This window comes from Podarcis liolepis, assembly GCF_965112155.1.
Source record: "Podarcis liolepis genome assembly, chromosome: 9".
NCBI classification, from domain to species: domain Eukaryota; kingdom Metazoa; phylum Chordata; class Lepidosauria; order Squamata; family Lacertidae; genus Podarcis; species Podarcis liolepis.
The window spans coordinates 9,885,304-9,901,060 of NC_139564.1; the positions used below are offsets into that span (position 1 = coordinate 9,885,304).

The window sequence follows — 15,757 nt, forward strand, 5'->3', positions numbered from 1 at the left end:
ACATCTAGAGAGACACAGGTTGGCCAACTGTGCTGTGAAGGAAGATCCGCAATTAACACGTGCATATTCGGCATATAGTATGCACTGTGCTCAGCTAAGGAATATATATATGCAGAAAAGCCAAAAATCCCACCAGCATGGGAAAACCTTTCATGGGGAGTCATCAATTCTGCTTAAAATTTAATTGCAAAATTGCTCGTATTGTATTTAAGTTGCACCACAGAGTCAAAGAGAACTTGCTTTAAAGGAGGTATGTCTGCAGCTGCAATCTCATGCTAAATGATTTGCAAAAAAAGAACTACGCACAGGCTCACATTAGTACCCTTAGGTCCATTTTCAACAGGGTTATAAAGGCCTATTATCCAGAAAGAAAACCGAGCCCTTTTTATCACCTGTGTCTGTAAGGAATCCATCCAACTTCACACCAAAAACACAAGGAGCAAATGGAAAGGAGAGCTTCTTTTTCTTGCCCATGAGAGCATTAACCAGCAGGGTCATTTAACTTTAACAGCAGGTGGGGACATTGGCTCAGCCATGCTGGAGAAAAAGAATCGACCCCAACCTAAATCTGATCCGCCGTGAAGGTTGCACCCTGCAGTGACAGTGTGTCATCACCCTAACTCCCTTTCTGCAAGGAAATGGGTTCCAAAATAACCGAAGGGCTGGTTATTTTCACACAAAATAACAGGGGGAAGCACTGGAAATCAGAGCGAGCTACAAAAGGGATCACTAGGGAAACCACTGAAATCTTACTCTCTTTCTAGAGAGAAGCATCAAAGCTATATAAAGCTCATGGTCAACTCTCCCATGAAAAGGCAGCTCTACTCATCTTTCCATCTGCTCATCATTCCAAGATCAGTTTACAGTAAGTCCTGCAAAGGATATCTTGTGAGACTGTCACTCAGACCAAATCTATAGACAATGGGGAAATGTCGCACAAATGCATATACACACACACACACACGCACACGCACACACACTTGGGTTTCCCTTATCAGAATATCAACACCTCTGTTTGAATTCCCAAGACTTTTCCCACAAAGTAAATATTTATGTAGAGCCGGCAATTGAGCACTCAGCAGTGCAGAAAACCCACAAGGACTGCCCTGAGATTTGTTGGTGGAAAAACCCAACAGGCATATCTACAAAAAAAATTCTTTGATAGTCATGTCCCCACCACAGTAAAATCTGGAGGCTGCAATACTATGATGGGGGTCTGGGTTCTCCTACAGTGAATGCTGTTTTCAACTACCAATTTCCCAGGGTTCTCTGGGGCGTGTGAGCCATGATAGTTAAACTGATATAAAACCACAATTGGTATTTAACGTTCAGAGAGCCTTTCTATCTACTTTTCTATTAGTTTAACTCAGAGTGGTCCAAGGGCCCTCGTGGACCTTTCTGGAATCTCTTGGCAACATTTGATGCCCCCCAGAGCCCTCATACTCCCTTCCCAAAGCCAGGTAACTGAGGCGCTGGGCACTGGGAAGGAGACTTGAGAACTCTGTCGGTGTCCTTCCAGCTCCTTCCCAAACCATAGTGAGCACTTTCCCAGCTGGGGGAACAAGCTGGGAGGACTCAAAGACCCTGACAGAGCATTGTGCTTCCTTTCCCAAAGCTTAACAGACTTTGGGAAGGCAGTACTGAGGGGGGAAGAGTCAATTTTTTGCCTTGCTACCCAGCCCCATTAGGCAGCCAGGCATTGTGTGGCCTGCAGGTTCCATGTTGAAGTACTCTTGTGGTCCACTTGGTGTGAAAAGTTGGACCGCCCTGGTTTAACTTGTTCCCATCTCCACAAGAAAGCTCCCTGTCTAAGCTTAACCTGCCACAAGTGACTATCAGACACTGCCCAAGATCCACCCCTTGGCATATTGTGCTTACTTGAGGTCATCCTGCAGGTCACAACACATGTTGGCTTGCTAGTCTAGCCTTTAGAACAGGGGCCACCAATGTTGCCCCCTCCAGGTGTGTTGGACTACAACTCCCATCATTCCAGACCATTGGCCATGCTGGATGAAACTAATGGGAGTTGTAGTCCAGGGACATCAGGAACCTTGTTGGGTAATTATTATTATTGTTGTCATTATTTATTGAATTTACATCCTGCCCTATACCCAGGTCTCAGGGAGGTTCAGGGAATAAAATCAAAATATAAAGCCTCAAAATATCGTATTTTTCGCTCTATAAGACGCCCCAGACCACAAGACGCACCTAGTTTTTGGAGGAGGAAACAAGAAAAATATATTCTGAATCTCAGAAGCCAGAACAGCAAGAGGGATCGCTGCGCAGTGAAAGCAGCAACCCCTCTTGCTGTTCTGGCTTCTGTGATAGCTGCGCAGCCTGCATTCGCTCCATAAGATGCACACACATTTCCCCTTACTTCTTAGGAGGGAAAAAGTGAGTCTTATAGAGCAAAAAATACGGTGACCCTGCTTTAGGCACACTGAAAGAAATCTCAAGGGCTCAGTGGTAGACCATTTATATGCAAAAGACGCTGGTTCAATCTCCAGCAGCTTGAGGGAAAAACCCTTACCCCAAACCCTGGAGAGATCCAATCAGTGCATAGACAGTACTAAGCTGCACAGAGCAATGGTCTGACTCTGTGTAAGGCAGCTTCTGTGTTCCACTTTGAACACCACACTCCATCTCGGGAGCAGGGGAGAAATCTGGAAGATGCAGCTGTGACTCACCCACCCCACCTGGCACTCATTATTCAGAAACTGCCTTTACTCTCACTGTGACCCTTTCGGAAGGAAGGTATCAAACCCCTCTCAGCTTGGAGCATGGCACCTCCTTGTGCATGTTTTATCTGTTGTCTTTATGACTCAAGGCCTTCACAAACTTCCCAGGAACACCCACACTCACCTGAATCAATAAGCACACAATTATTATGATTCAGACGACGATACGGCTGTCAACAAGGCTGTTTCCTTGGATGCCACTGCAAGTCACCATATCAAGGCTCCACTGTGCAAACTGTTGGTACTCCTTCTGTGCAGGGAGGGCTGAATACTCTGACATCCCCTTTGATCAGGGAGCCCTTTCTATTGCAGAGTGCAGATTTGTTTATTTTAAAGTGATCCTGCGTTGAATGAATGTGTTGGTCTCTGGATGCATACACAGCAAACATTTAAAGCATGTGCCTTCCCCCAAGGAAGCATCTAAAGCTTGCAGAATATGCTGGGAACTGTAGCTTTGTGGAGGCAGACTATGGTTCCCAGGCTTCTGTGTCCTGGGGTTGTAATAAGTCATTGTTTTTTCCATTCTGCCCTGTATCAATCACATGCAGAGCTGTTTCCATTCCACTGCGGTTTGCCTTCTATCAAAAACTATGTTAATTGTCTCGCTGTCTGTTGTGGTGGAAACGCATAACTTATATCAGTGATGTAATCAATTCTGTTAATTGCGTAAGTTGCATTGCCTTATGCTATTCCACCACATTCATTTCAACGCAAAGGGAACACGATGCAAAAAAGGAAGGAGAGACATAATCAAGTTATGCATCATTTGTGGACAGAAAGCAAAAGCAACAGAGAAAACCATTTTTGAATATCGGCTGGATTGATTTCCGTTCCAGGTATGGGCCAAATAAGCAAAGATTTCCCATTAGGAAATAACAACATTGAGATTTTGCTGCCCTTTGCCATTTTGCACCCACTGAATTCAAGCAGGATTATTTTTATGGGAAGAGAACCCTCACTCCCCTTACCTGCTCCATCACAACATTTCTCAAATGTGTTGAACAGTCAAATATTCTAGTTCAAGCAGCAAAAGAGAACCTCGACAACTGAGGGGCCACTGCTGAAATGACCGGATATGTTCTCTAAAAAGGAGAACAGCATTTGTCCAAAAATGTGACTGCTTCCATGCTACAACATGCTTTCTGCACACTGTGCCATACACATTATATGTCAGGTTGTTTTATTCCCAAACTCTTTGTAGAAATCAGGTCTACACACACACACACACACAATTTCACTGTGACATCTACTCGCAGCATCTTAGTGCAGCGGTAAGGCAGTAATTAACCCACAAGGCTACCATCTGCGCTCAGAAAGAACACGGCAGACCAGAGGAGGTTAGTAGGTCACAGAGGTAATTCCGGCCCCCACCTCCCAGGAACACGTGTATGATGCTCTTGCAAGAACAATCTTCCCTCCTCCGAACCACCTTCTTACTGCTCTTCGGAGCTGTTCCCCTAAGCTCCAGCCTTTTTTCATTCAACAGGAGCACCTTCTTACCTAAGCCGCTCACAGTGATGCAGAGACTTTGCTTCTGCATTTTTCTCTTTAGCAGAACCACCCACGACCTGCAACTTGAAGAAGCCATTTAATTAAAGACATTAGAAAACCCAATTCTGAAAGTTTAAGCTACAGAACAAAGCTGGAGACTAACAATCATGGTCTTCATTTTTATGGGTCAAGCTGAAAGAGGTATAAAAGAGGTGTTTTGTTTTCTGTGGGGTACAGATTCATTCCACTGTTGCTTCTGGCAGGTTTTACAGGGAATTGGGAACTGCTTTGGCCAGAAGTGGCAATGCAGGAAAATAAAATATATACATCTCATGCAACAACACCTCTCAGCACACCACTTCTGCCTCTGCTTCCAGCTTCAGTTGATCTATACAGATCATGTAGGTTTTATCTGCCACTTGAGTTGACAAATAAATCAATTTCAATTCACTAAGCACAGGCTCAGTTTGACGGAAAAGAGTAAGGACACACTCAAAAGTCAGCAGAAGCAGAGGGAGTGCTGCTTCTAAGGGCCAGGAGGGAAAAGAAGGCAGCTGAATACTCTACAACCAGACACAAGAAGTATATGTTTTAACCACAAAAGCAATTATTAGTGCTGTCAGTCATTGATTCAGGTGCCTTTTGAGAACGATTAGACAACTTCATGGAAGATGGTCTGGTACACACTTCAAACCACATCATGGTTTGTGCAGCCAAAGTGTGGTTTGTTGAGCAATTGAACCTAGCCCAGTAGACTAGCCATAGTTTGTTTACTAGCAATTAACCATGGTTTGTTTACTGGCAACAAACCCTGATGTGAAACCATGGTTTGCTATTGGCTTACAAACCACCAGGCAAGAGCGTTGCGCTTACACCTGGAAGGCTTCATTCATTATTTTTCAAAGAAAACTTTGGAGGCATCTTGCAAGTAACACAGAATAAACGTTAGCTCGAACTCACAGCCAAGCCACATGCCAGCAGCTTTCCTTCCATGCTGGAAGGGAATAACTGGAAATCCTTGAATTACTCCTGCCTGTAGGAGAGCCCAGAAAGTAACTGGACTCACTTTAAAGTTCTGTAAGCCTGAGTGCAAGGCCCATTTTAACAGTAGACCTTCACAAGCCACTCAGCAATACTTCTCAGCTGAAGACCAGGTTAAATATGGTTTGAATAAATAAACAAGCCCCATACTTCCTACTCGAGAGAGAGGTCAATGTCATCTGCTTCTCCATTTACCAATAAGAAGATACAGTGGTGCCCCGCAAGACGAACGCCTCGCGAGACGAAAAACTCGCAAGACGAAAGGTTTTTTCGTTTTAGAGTTGCTTCGCAAGACGAATTTCCCTATGGGCTTGCTTCGCAAAACGAAGCTTGCCCCCGCACCCCGGACCTCTTTTGAAGCAAGGGGCGGCGGGGAGAAGATCGCTTCTCCCCGTTGCCAGCCCCACAATCTCCGGGGACAGAGGGGAAGGCGCGCACGCGCCTTCCCCTCTGTCCCCGGACCCCTTTTGAACCAAGGAGCGGCAATGGGGAGAAGCGATTCTCCCCGCTGCCCCTTCCCTTGCTTTAAAACAGGTCCCCTCTGTCTCCGGACGGTCTCCATAGGAACGCATTGATTGATTTTCAATGCATTCCTATGGGAAACCGTGCTTCGCAAGACGAAAAACTCGCAAGAAGAAAAAACTTGCGGAACGAATTAATTTCGTCTTGCGAGGCACCACCGTACCTAGAGGTTTAGATTTGAGCAAGGGAGTGTGTTCTCAAAATGCCTACCTTCTACTCACACAAAAATGAGGGTCATATTGTACAGCTGTAAGCAGGCAAACACAAACACACCAGTTCCCATGTGTCCAAAGTCTCTAAGTCAGCCTCTTCATAATCTGCAAAGGCATGAGACCTGACTTATAAAAGATTTTGCAGAGCAAAACAAATCCTTTTTGATTTTCAGGAATCTTGTGAATTCTCACGATGACAAAAAATAATAATACTACTACTTTGAGAAAGCGCTGTTAAGCGCCACTTATTATTCTCTAAAGCGGCTTGCAGCCTCTCTCCCAAGCATCTCAACAACAGTGCGTGCAGAAGCACCCGGGTTCATTCCCTAACATCTCCAAACAGAATCATCCAATTTGTAGCATTGGAAGGGACCACAAGAGTCATCTAGTCCAACCCCCTGCAATGCAGGTATATTTTGCCTCACGCTCAACTATGCTGAGTTAGGGATATCACTGGAAAAGGCTTCTATCCAAGACCCTGGGGAGAGAATACTGAACTAGGTGGACCTATGTTCTGATTCAAGTGTGAAGGCAGTTGCCTACTTCCCTGCGTTCTTACGTGCTACACCAATTTGCTGATGGAGCAACTGGTACGATTGGCCAGGTAGTTTCTAAGCTTTCCCACGCTTCTCAGGAGATTTGGACAGAGAATGCTTAATCCAAAAGAGTGGGGTGAGCAATGCTAGCTATCAGCTGTGTCATTTCTGAGTGCATGTAAAATCTCTTTGGCTTACGAGCAGAACTTTACTCAAGAAGGATTTTTCTTCTTCTTCTTGCCTGCTTTTGTTTTAACCTCCTTCTTCTCAGCACAGCAAATTCCTCTGACTTTTTCTGTCCCTCAGCAGTTTCACGTGAACACACACAGAGCAGAATTAGTCAAAGAATTAAGGTGGCTTAGGTAATTATAGCCACACATGCTAGCAGTTTGAGACAGGATTAGAAGAGGGAACTGCCAGTTAAGAGGTCTTCCCATGTGCTGTGAAAGTGTGGAGGGGGCTCATTTTTTATTCAACCTTTGGGTTGGCTTCAAAGGGCTTATATCAGGCTGCAGTCTGTGTGCTGCTTTTGAACAGCGTGTTACACTGAAGCAGTTCATTGGACAGAATCACAAGCGTGCATCATAAGAGCGTGAGAACATAACAAGAACCTACTGGATCAGGCCAGTGCCTCATCCAGTACAGCATCTCATAGTGGCCAATCAGATGCTCATGGAAAGTCTACAAGCTAGACCTGAGCATAAGGGCACTCTCTCTTCCTGCGTTTTCCAGCAACTGGTATTCAGAAGCTTCGGACCATGAAGGCAGAACAAAACCACCATGGCTAGTGGCCACTGGTAGCCTTATCCTCCATGAATTTGGCTAATCCTCTTTTAAAACCATCCAAGTTGGTGGCCATCACTGCTTCCTGCATTTGCTTGTGCAAAAACAGTCGTATACATACAGTGGGAGTCAATTGGAATTGGTTCCAGAAGTCCGTTCTACTTCCAAAACGTTCAGAAACCCAAGCGCAGCTTCTGATTGGCTCCAGGAAGCTCCTGAAGCCAATCGGAAGCCGCAGAAGCCCCATCAGACATTCAGCTTCCAAAAATAGTTCACAAACTATTCCCTTCCCTGCTCTACTAGGAAGTCACTTCCAGGTTTGCGGCATTCGGGAGCCAAACGTTGAAGAACTAAGCTGTTCGAAAACCAAGGTACGACTGTATACAATACTTCCTAGTAGCAATAAAACCACTGGTCCATCAGTGACTCTCCAGGTGTCAGGCAGAGTTTGTCCCCAAGTTCTGCTCTCCAATGTATTTTTAGCTGGGTGTGTCAGGGATGGAACCTGGGACCTTCTGCATGCAAAGCGCATGCCCTACCAATGGGCTCTCCAAATCTCCTCCCAGAAAGAAAGGGAACAAGAACTGAGGCATAAGAAATGCAGGCGTGTCGCCTCTGTGGCACAGATGGGGAACCTGCGATTCTCCAAGCCAGACTCCCTTCGGCCTCGGAGAGGATGGAGAATGGTCAGGGATGATGGGAGTTGTAGTCGAGAAATGTCTAGAGGTCCACAGGTTTCCCCTTCCCTGCTCTACTAGGAAGCCACAGTTAGACTCAGAGTGGGGGCTTGCTTCCTGTGCTGAAATGAGCTGAAATCAATTCACATGGCTCAAAGGCGAACCCTTCCTCTAGAATGGCATTTCTAGTCCTACCCATTCATTGGAGAGGGGCTATTTTCACCAAGGCCTTGTCACAAATCCCTTTTCCACACACAGGCACTCAAGTGTGCCACTCTGAACGCAGCAAGGAATACTGCAGACCTATAAATAGAAGGGGCATTATCCAGAGAGACCTAAAAATAGCAAACATATTATAATCCTTACATGACACGCATTGTCCGCTTTAATTCTACATAAACCCCGAGGCTCCCCTTAGAGTGGGTGCTCTTATAAATCTCTGTAGGTGTTGAGTTTAATTGGGTGGGTGGGAACAGGTAGAAGCATGAGGCAGAGAAAGTGGTTACGGATTTCACCATGAATCTGGATCTGATGTGATGTATGGTGAAAATTCCATGCCCTCCAAATTCCAGTGGCAAAAATCAAGATGTGCATCTTTTGGTGTAAGGCTCTTGCGAGAGCCAACTTACTCATGTGAGAGCAATGCACCTCTGCAGGAGACAGCTCATCTTCCTCCCTGAGTTTGGAGGGGGGAAATGGGACATTCTGGAATCCAATCAGAAGCCAGGATGGCTTCTGTAATTCCAGGGTGTCCCGGGGAAATCGGGACGGTTGAGGGGTATCAGATTCTCCTTTGCAATTGATGACATAAAACATATTGTGCGAGAAAGGTGATTTCAAAGCTGGGAGACCAATCCATGTAGGCAATACAGTGGTACCTTGGGTTAAGAACTTAATTCATTCTGGAGGTCTGTTCTTAATCTAAATAAAAAATTCCTTCCAGTAGCACCTTAAAGACCAACTAAGTTAGTTCTTGGTATGAGCTTTCGTGTGCATGCACACTTCTTCAGATACACTGAAACAGAAGTTGCCAGACCCTTCTATATAGTGAGAAGGTGGGGAGGGGTATTACTCAGAAGGGTGCTGGGAATGGGAGATTGGCAGATAGCTGAGATAGCTGCCAATCTCCCATTCCCACCACCCTTCTGAGTAATACCCCTCCCCACCTTCTCACTATATAGAAGGGTCTGGCAACTTCTGTTTCAGTGTATCTGAAGAAGTGTGCATGCACACGAAAGCTCATACCAAGAACTAACTTAGTTGGTCTTTAAGGTGCTACTGGAAGGAATTTTTTATTTTGACTATGGCAGACCAACACGGCTACCTATCTGTAACTGTTCTTAATCTGTAACTGTTCTTAACCTGAAGCACCACTTTAGCTAATGGGGCCTCCCACTGCCGCCATGCCGTAGGAGCACAATTTCTGTTCTCATCCTGAAGCAAAGTTCTTAACCCGAGGTGCTATTTCTGGGTTAGCGGAGTCTGTGACCTGAAGCATCTGTAACCTGAAGCGTCTGTAACCCAAGGTACCACTGTATTAAGCTAGGCAGGTCAATGGCCTGACTAGATGCAAGGAATCTTCCTAACAGCCTCTCTCAAAAGCCACCCACCACAAGACTTTAATCAGAGGCCTTCCAAAATTGAGGGCGTGAGGGCAGTGAATCAAAAATGGAAGCCAAGTGTGGCCTTTTCCAGCTCAATCAGTCCGCCAATTGCTTGGCTAGCTCGGTGCTGCCTTCCAGCATTTTCATTTCTTTCCTTCCCCCGCACCCCTTTCCATCACAAAGAAAAGCCGTGCAAAGTGCCAAACGGGAAAAGGGAAAGGTGGGTGAGGTCCAGCTTCAAGCAAATGGAAGTGTGGGGTAGCAGTGGAGGAAATGAAACCAGTACACAAATGAAGTAATTTCCGTTGTAGACCCAAACCCACAAAACAATCGGCCTGAGAGACGAAAATGATCGGTGAAATGATTCATTTATGTCATGCGTTCTCCATTACATATATGGTATAACGGCTCGAGTTCCCAGCACTACTGAATTGCCAACAGCTCTGTTAAGGTGGTTTGCTGGCCAAGCTACCCGATCGTATCCCTGATTATGATGCTGATGCTGCTACAATCAATCCACAGCCCCTGTCAAGTGGGGCAATTCCCTCCCCACACCCCAGGTGACCGGAAGCAACACAACTAGCTGCCACGCACCCTGCCAGAAGCAGACAAGGGGATAGCCAATTTTCTGCTCTGCAGGGAGCAAATGTCCCTATGAAATTTAATCACTTAATGGTTTGCCCATAACAATATGAAATTATTGCTTGCTGTAATGGCCCCAAGACCTGATTGTTTCTTAAAACCAAAAATATAACCAGCTCTTAATTCCCCCATGGCACGTTTTGGAAGCATTCTACAGGTTTCCAGTTAGAAGAACGGAGGTCACATTGGATTCTGAAATAAGTCGCACTGCATTCACTATAAAAGACTGCGACCTTAGCTGATTTCTCCAAAAGGCTTAATTGATTAAATGTATGCTTGTGTTAAGACTAGCTCTGAATTTTAAAACAGAGTACTTTCATAGTTTTTAATCTCAAAGAGCACATTTTAATTGCACGTACCATCTCAGAAGAGGAATTCCCTCCTCTTTAACAGTGAAGGAGGCGGTGCCTCTTAGAGAGAATGCCTGCTATCTCATATTTTATAAGCATTTAAATTAAGAGTACAGTGGTACCTTGGTAGTCGAACCCAGCCTGGGTCCTGAACAAATTGGCTCCCGAAGTGAGTATTCCAGTTTGCAAACGTTTTTCAGAAGCCGAACGTCCGATCAGCTTCTGCGACTTCCAATTGAGTGCAGCCAATCGGAAGCCGCACCTTGGTTTCCGAACCGTTTCAGGAGTTGAACGGACTTCTAGAATGAATTAAATTCAAAAACCAAGGTACCACTGTAATTGACATGGTTAACGAAATGGGTTGCCTTGTTGATCAGGGACTGCTTTTTAGTCGATTAGAAAGTTTTCAATCAACGAATCCAACCAATTAATTAATTAACCAAGGCTATAGCCCTACATACCAGAGACAGGGTGGGGGCAGGAGGAGGGGGCTTGGCGAAGTATTTGCAAAGCAGGAACCTCTGCGAACTTGGCTTTTACAGCTCAGAAAGACAGCGTGTTTTGTGTTGCTCTCTCTCAGATGACAAGCTATACACTTTTTTGAGTTCATTTAAGGACAAGCAGAGCCAGGTGACTGGGTTCAAATGGCAGCATACATGAGATGTACAGCACAGCCCAAAATGAAAAGGCACACCAGGACCTTTACGACGAGTTGGCTGAGAAATCAGAGCATGAGTGGGCACAGCTCCCAAGATGAAGTATTTCAGAAAGCCTTTAATATTTCTGCATACATTAAGCTGGTTCCACGTGCAATACTAAGCCATAGAAAGGTGACTCAGCCTCATGCACTCTGCCCCTCACTACTCTAACACAGTGCAAGGAGGAGCTCAGAAGCTTTAGTTTCATTTTTAAGTTAACCCAAACCAACCAAACCGCGGTTAACGTTAACTATCGTTTGCTGAAACAGGCCAGCTTCCAACCATGGTTTAGGCAGTTGCCTTGTTTCAACAAACCATAGTTAACAATGGCAGTTTAGAGTTTGCATAATATACACTAAACTACAATTAATCTAAAACAGTAGGGGATGCATCCCATGTCCTCCTCACAGCCACACCAGAGGAGAGGGAAGCGGGGCGCTCATGGCTTGCCATGGCTCATCCTCATTGGGCTGGTTCACACAGAAGGCTAACCATGGTTTACCACTATGTGCACAAGTTGGAAAGAGCCCAAGTGATGGATTGGGCTTCCGCATTTCTCCTCCTCCTGCACAGCTGTAGAATTTCAAATACCCCCTTCCTTGTCCCACAAAGCTGAGAGAAGGCCTTCATTAATACTTACTTTCGGTTTAATATCCCCATGGTTTGAAACTCAACAAGACTGAAGCTTGCTCATGCACCGCTAAACTATGGTTTGTTTCTTCTTCATTTCATAAAATTCAAACACGGCTTGATTGTTTTAAAAGCAAACAAACCTCGAAGCAGTTTAGTGTTATGTCTGAACCCACCCATTTTCACAGCACCTCAGCTCCTTATGTAGAAATTTTTATTTTCTGCTTATCGGAGGGCTGAAGATGAAGAAACATTTGGTAAGCGTTGTGCTTTTAAAGGAAATATAATTGATCAGCAAAGATCAAGCACAGCAATGAAATGTTTACTACAGGGTCCTTCCCTTCAATTGTGCTCAATGGTAATCTCTACAGCAAGCCTGTACTACTAGTGAGCATCCACACTGAAAACAGCTATCTAACATGCCCCTTCCTAAGTATTAGACAACACCTGTTTATGCACTCCTAGGTAGGAAAATAAGCAGGCAGGGTTATCATGGGTACATCTCTGCTTGGTAGGTCATGAGTTGTGCTGGCTTGCTCCACAGACAACATGGTAAATAATGCCTGATAATTGAGACGAACTAGTGTTCCTTCAGACACCAGAAATGTCAATGAATCCCGTCTCTGACTATCCAAAAATAAAAAGTAAGGTCAAAATGACCCACGATCGTCAACATCACCACATGTATTAATGGGTTTGTGTGATTGCATCTATTTTAGTTTGGCATGAAGTGTGGGGGTAAAAGCAGCTTTAAATAAAATACAGTGAACTACAATTAAGCTATAAGCCAGGGTGAGTCTGTTGGGAAACTGCCAGGGAGATAGTGTCCATCATGAGCCCCCAAGCCGGAGTTCTGGACGATCCATCGGCCTCCCGTAGACAGGCAGATCCAGCAGTTAGCGACACGAAGCCTCTGGAAATTCCTAGCCACATTCCAGGGCTGGGTGTACACTGTTTATCAGCAGAAACACAGCCAAAAGCTTGCACCGCAGAAGAGCATAATTTTCAGACTTTATTAGCGTTTAACAGAACAAAAGAAAACGTGACCGTTCTGTGTCAGCATCTTCGGCCAACTGAGAAAACGAAAGGAATCTCAGCAAGAACATAAACATCCTGTGACTAGGACATGCGCAGACTCTGTTACTCACAAAGCCTGCTCCCTTTAAGGTGGAACGGAAATATCCTAACATCCTCCCCCTTTCCGTGTAACCTGTTGTACCTGTGGTTCACTCAATTGCAACCTTTGTACATAAACCTTATGTTGTTCTTTGTTAACAACCTTAGACAACAGATCAGCAGGAATTTCATTTCCTGCCATGTAGGACACCTGAATCAGTCCTTTCTGAATACACTCTCTTGCACGATGTAGCTTAATCTGCAAGTACTTGGTTCTCTGCTTGCAACTCTCGGAGTTCAGCAAAGCCAAACACGATCTATTGTCTTGATACACTTGTATAGGACATTTCACAGATACCCTGATGTCCTTAAACAGTTGCATCAACCATTCACAATCCATGAGTGAAAATGACAGAGCATTGAGTTCTGCTTCACAGGAACTTAGGCTCACTGTTGTCTGCTTCTTGCACAACCAGTCAAACAGGCAGTGGTTGTACATGTAGCATACTCCAGAAGTGCTTGTACCATCCGTGGTGTCACTTCCAAAACTTGCATCTGCAAAGATTTCAAGACCTCCAGTCTTCTGACTGGTGAACCTCAGCCTGTAGTGCATAGTCCCTTTCAAATAGCGGGCTATGCGCTTCAGAGCTTTCCAATCCTGAACCGTAGGATTGTTGGCATGTCTGCTAAGCAGATTACAGCTTACAGCAATGTCAGGTCTTGAACATCTGGCAATGAAATTCATCTTGCCTAGAATGCATCTGTACAGCGTTGTGTCAGAAAACGCTTCAGCAGTACTGTCTACCTGGTAACCTGTCACCATCGGTGTGTCTGCTGGGTTTGCATCAACCAAATTCAACCTGGTTAACACATCAGCAATTTTCTGTGTTTGGTGTACCAGAAAATTACCTGCTTGGTCCCTCTCCACCTGCAGAGAAAGATAGTTGGATACCTCACCAAGATCCTTCATGTCAAAGTGCTCCTTCAGCTGAGCTAGGGTGCTTTGATAAAAAGCCTGATTCTTCCAAAACATCAGAAGATCATCAACAAAACATAAACAATACAGTTTGTTTTGCCCCTCCTCCTTGACAAACACACATGGATCAGCTTTGCCCTGGTGAAAACCTAGAGAAAGCAATGTCTCAGTGAGTTTTGTGTTCCAACACCTGGCACTCTGCTTGAGACCATATAAGGATTTCCGCAGTTTACAGACCATACCCTTCTGTATCTCCATCCCATCAGGTGGAAGCATGAACAGCTGTTCATTCAAAATCCCGTACAAAAAAGCTGTATTAATGTCGTGGTGGGAAACATGCAGTTTCTCCTCCGCAGCGACCTTGAGCATCAGCCGAATGCTCTCATATTTGACTGTGGGTGAGTAGGTCTCGTGGTAATCCTGTCCTGGTACCTGTGAAAAACCTCTGGCAACCAATCTGGCTTTGTGTCTGACTACCTTGCCATTCTGGTCTGTCTTGGCCTTGAAGACCCATTTGCTGCCAACCAGTCTCATTCCTGGGACTACCGGTACCAATTCCCAAGTTTGGTTCCTGTTCAAGGAATCAACTTCAGCCTTCATGGCATTAAGCCAAGGCTCAGCATCTTTAGAGGTTAACTCCTGAACCTCTTTGAAGCTTGAAGGTTCCCATACCTTCTCTGAGCTACTAAGAACAGCAGTTGCTGTCTTAGCAAACTCATCAGCATACCTCTTTGGAGGTCTGCCTTTGGTCGCCCTTTCAGATCTGCGTACTAGACGCAAGTCTTCTGGACTCATCTCCTCTTTCTTAGGAGAAAAATGACCAATGGTGAACAGTGGTTCTTCCAGTTCATTGTCAGACGCATCAGATGGTCTGACTGAGGCCTTTGCGCTCTGGTAGTCTGCTGTGTCATCACTTTCACTGACATCAGCAGCAGCGCCGCCCACTGAACTGGAATCCGAACTCTGATCATCATCATCATCATCCTCATCATCATCCTCATCCTCATCATCAGCAGCAGCTTCCTCAGCTTTAGCTGCTTGCTTGACATCACCTTCATCCTCTTCTGGGTAACACTGGAAAATTCCCACATTTTCCCCCCACTTAGGATTGTACTCAACACTCCTTGTGAACTTAATGGACTTCGAGTCAGTCATCCATACCCTGTATGCACCTTTTTCGTACCCCATGAACAAACCATGTGCCCCACGCTTCCCAAGCTTGTTGGTTTGTTGTGTGCGTACCCACATGTCCGAACCAAAAATTCTCATGTGTTTGGTGTTGGGTTTCTTGCCAAACATCTTCTCATAGGGGGTACAACCAATGGGTGATGACAATCTGCGATTAAAGGAATAAACAAAATTCCCCAAAGCCTCCCCCCAAAACTTATCAGGGAGATTGGCATCATGCAACAAGGTTTTGATTCCTTGCAGCAATGTTTGATTTGCTCTCTCCGCAAGCCCATTCATCCATGGCGATCTGGGCGTTGACATGTCATGCTGGATTCCCTTCTCAGTCAGGAAAGCTTCAAACTGCTGAGAAGTAAACTCCCCGCCCCGATCAGTAAACAAACAAGAAATACGTTTACTGTGCACATTCTCCAACCAAGCACAGAATTCCTTAAACTTCGGAAACGCTTGCGATTTCTGTTCGAGCAAATACACATGAATGTACCTGGAAAAAGAATCAATCAGAATCATGAAGTACCTTGCTCCTCCTAAAGAGGGCGCAAGTGGACCAACC

The 15,757-nt window shown here is 45.2% G+C and overlaps 1 protein-coding gene and 1 long non-coding RNA gene across 12 annotated transcripts in view; one reads left to right on the top strand and one right to left on the bottom strand.

Annotated features, from left to right (window-relative positions):
• Nucleotides 1-1,976, top strand: part of LOC310686036 — a 30,302-nt gene extending 28,326 nt beyond the window's left edge. Inside the window, exon 3 of the long non-coding RNA XR_014515665.1 lies at nt 765-1,976. This is a non-coding gene — a long non-coding RNA (uncharacterized lncRNA). The remainder of the gene's footprint in view (nt 1-764) is intronic.
• The window catches only part of SLC4A4 (solute carrier family 4 member 4), a 197,194-nt gene that overhangs the window by 115,183 nt on the left and 66,254 nt on the right, over nt 1-15,757 (bottom strand). The gene's annotated exons all lie outside the window — the stretch shown is intronic.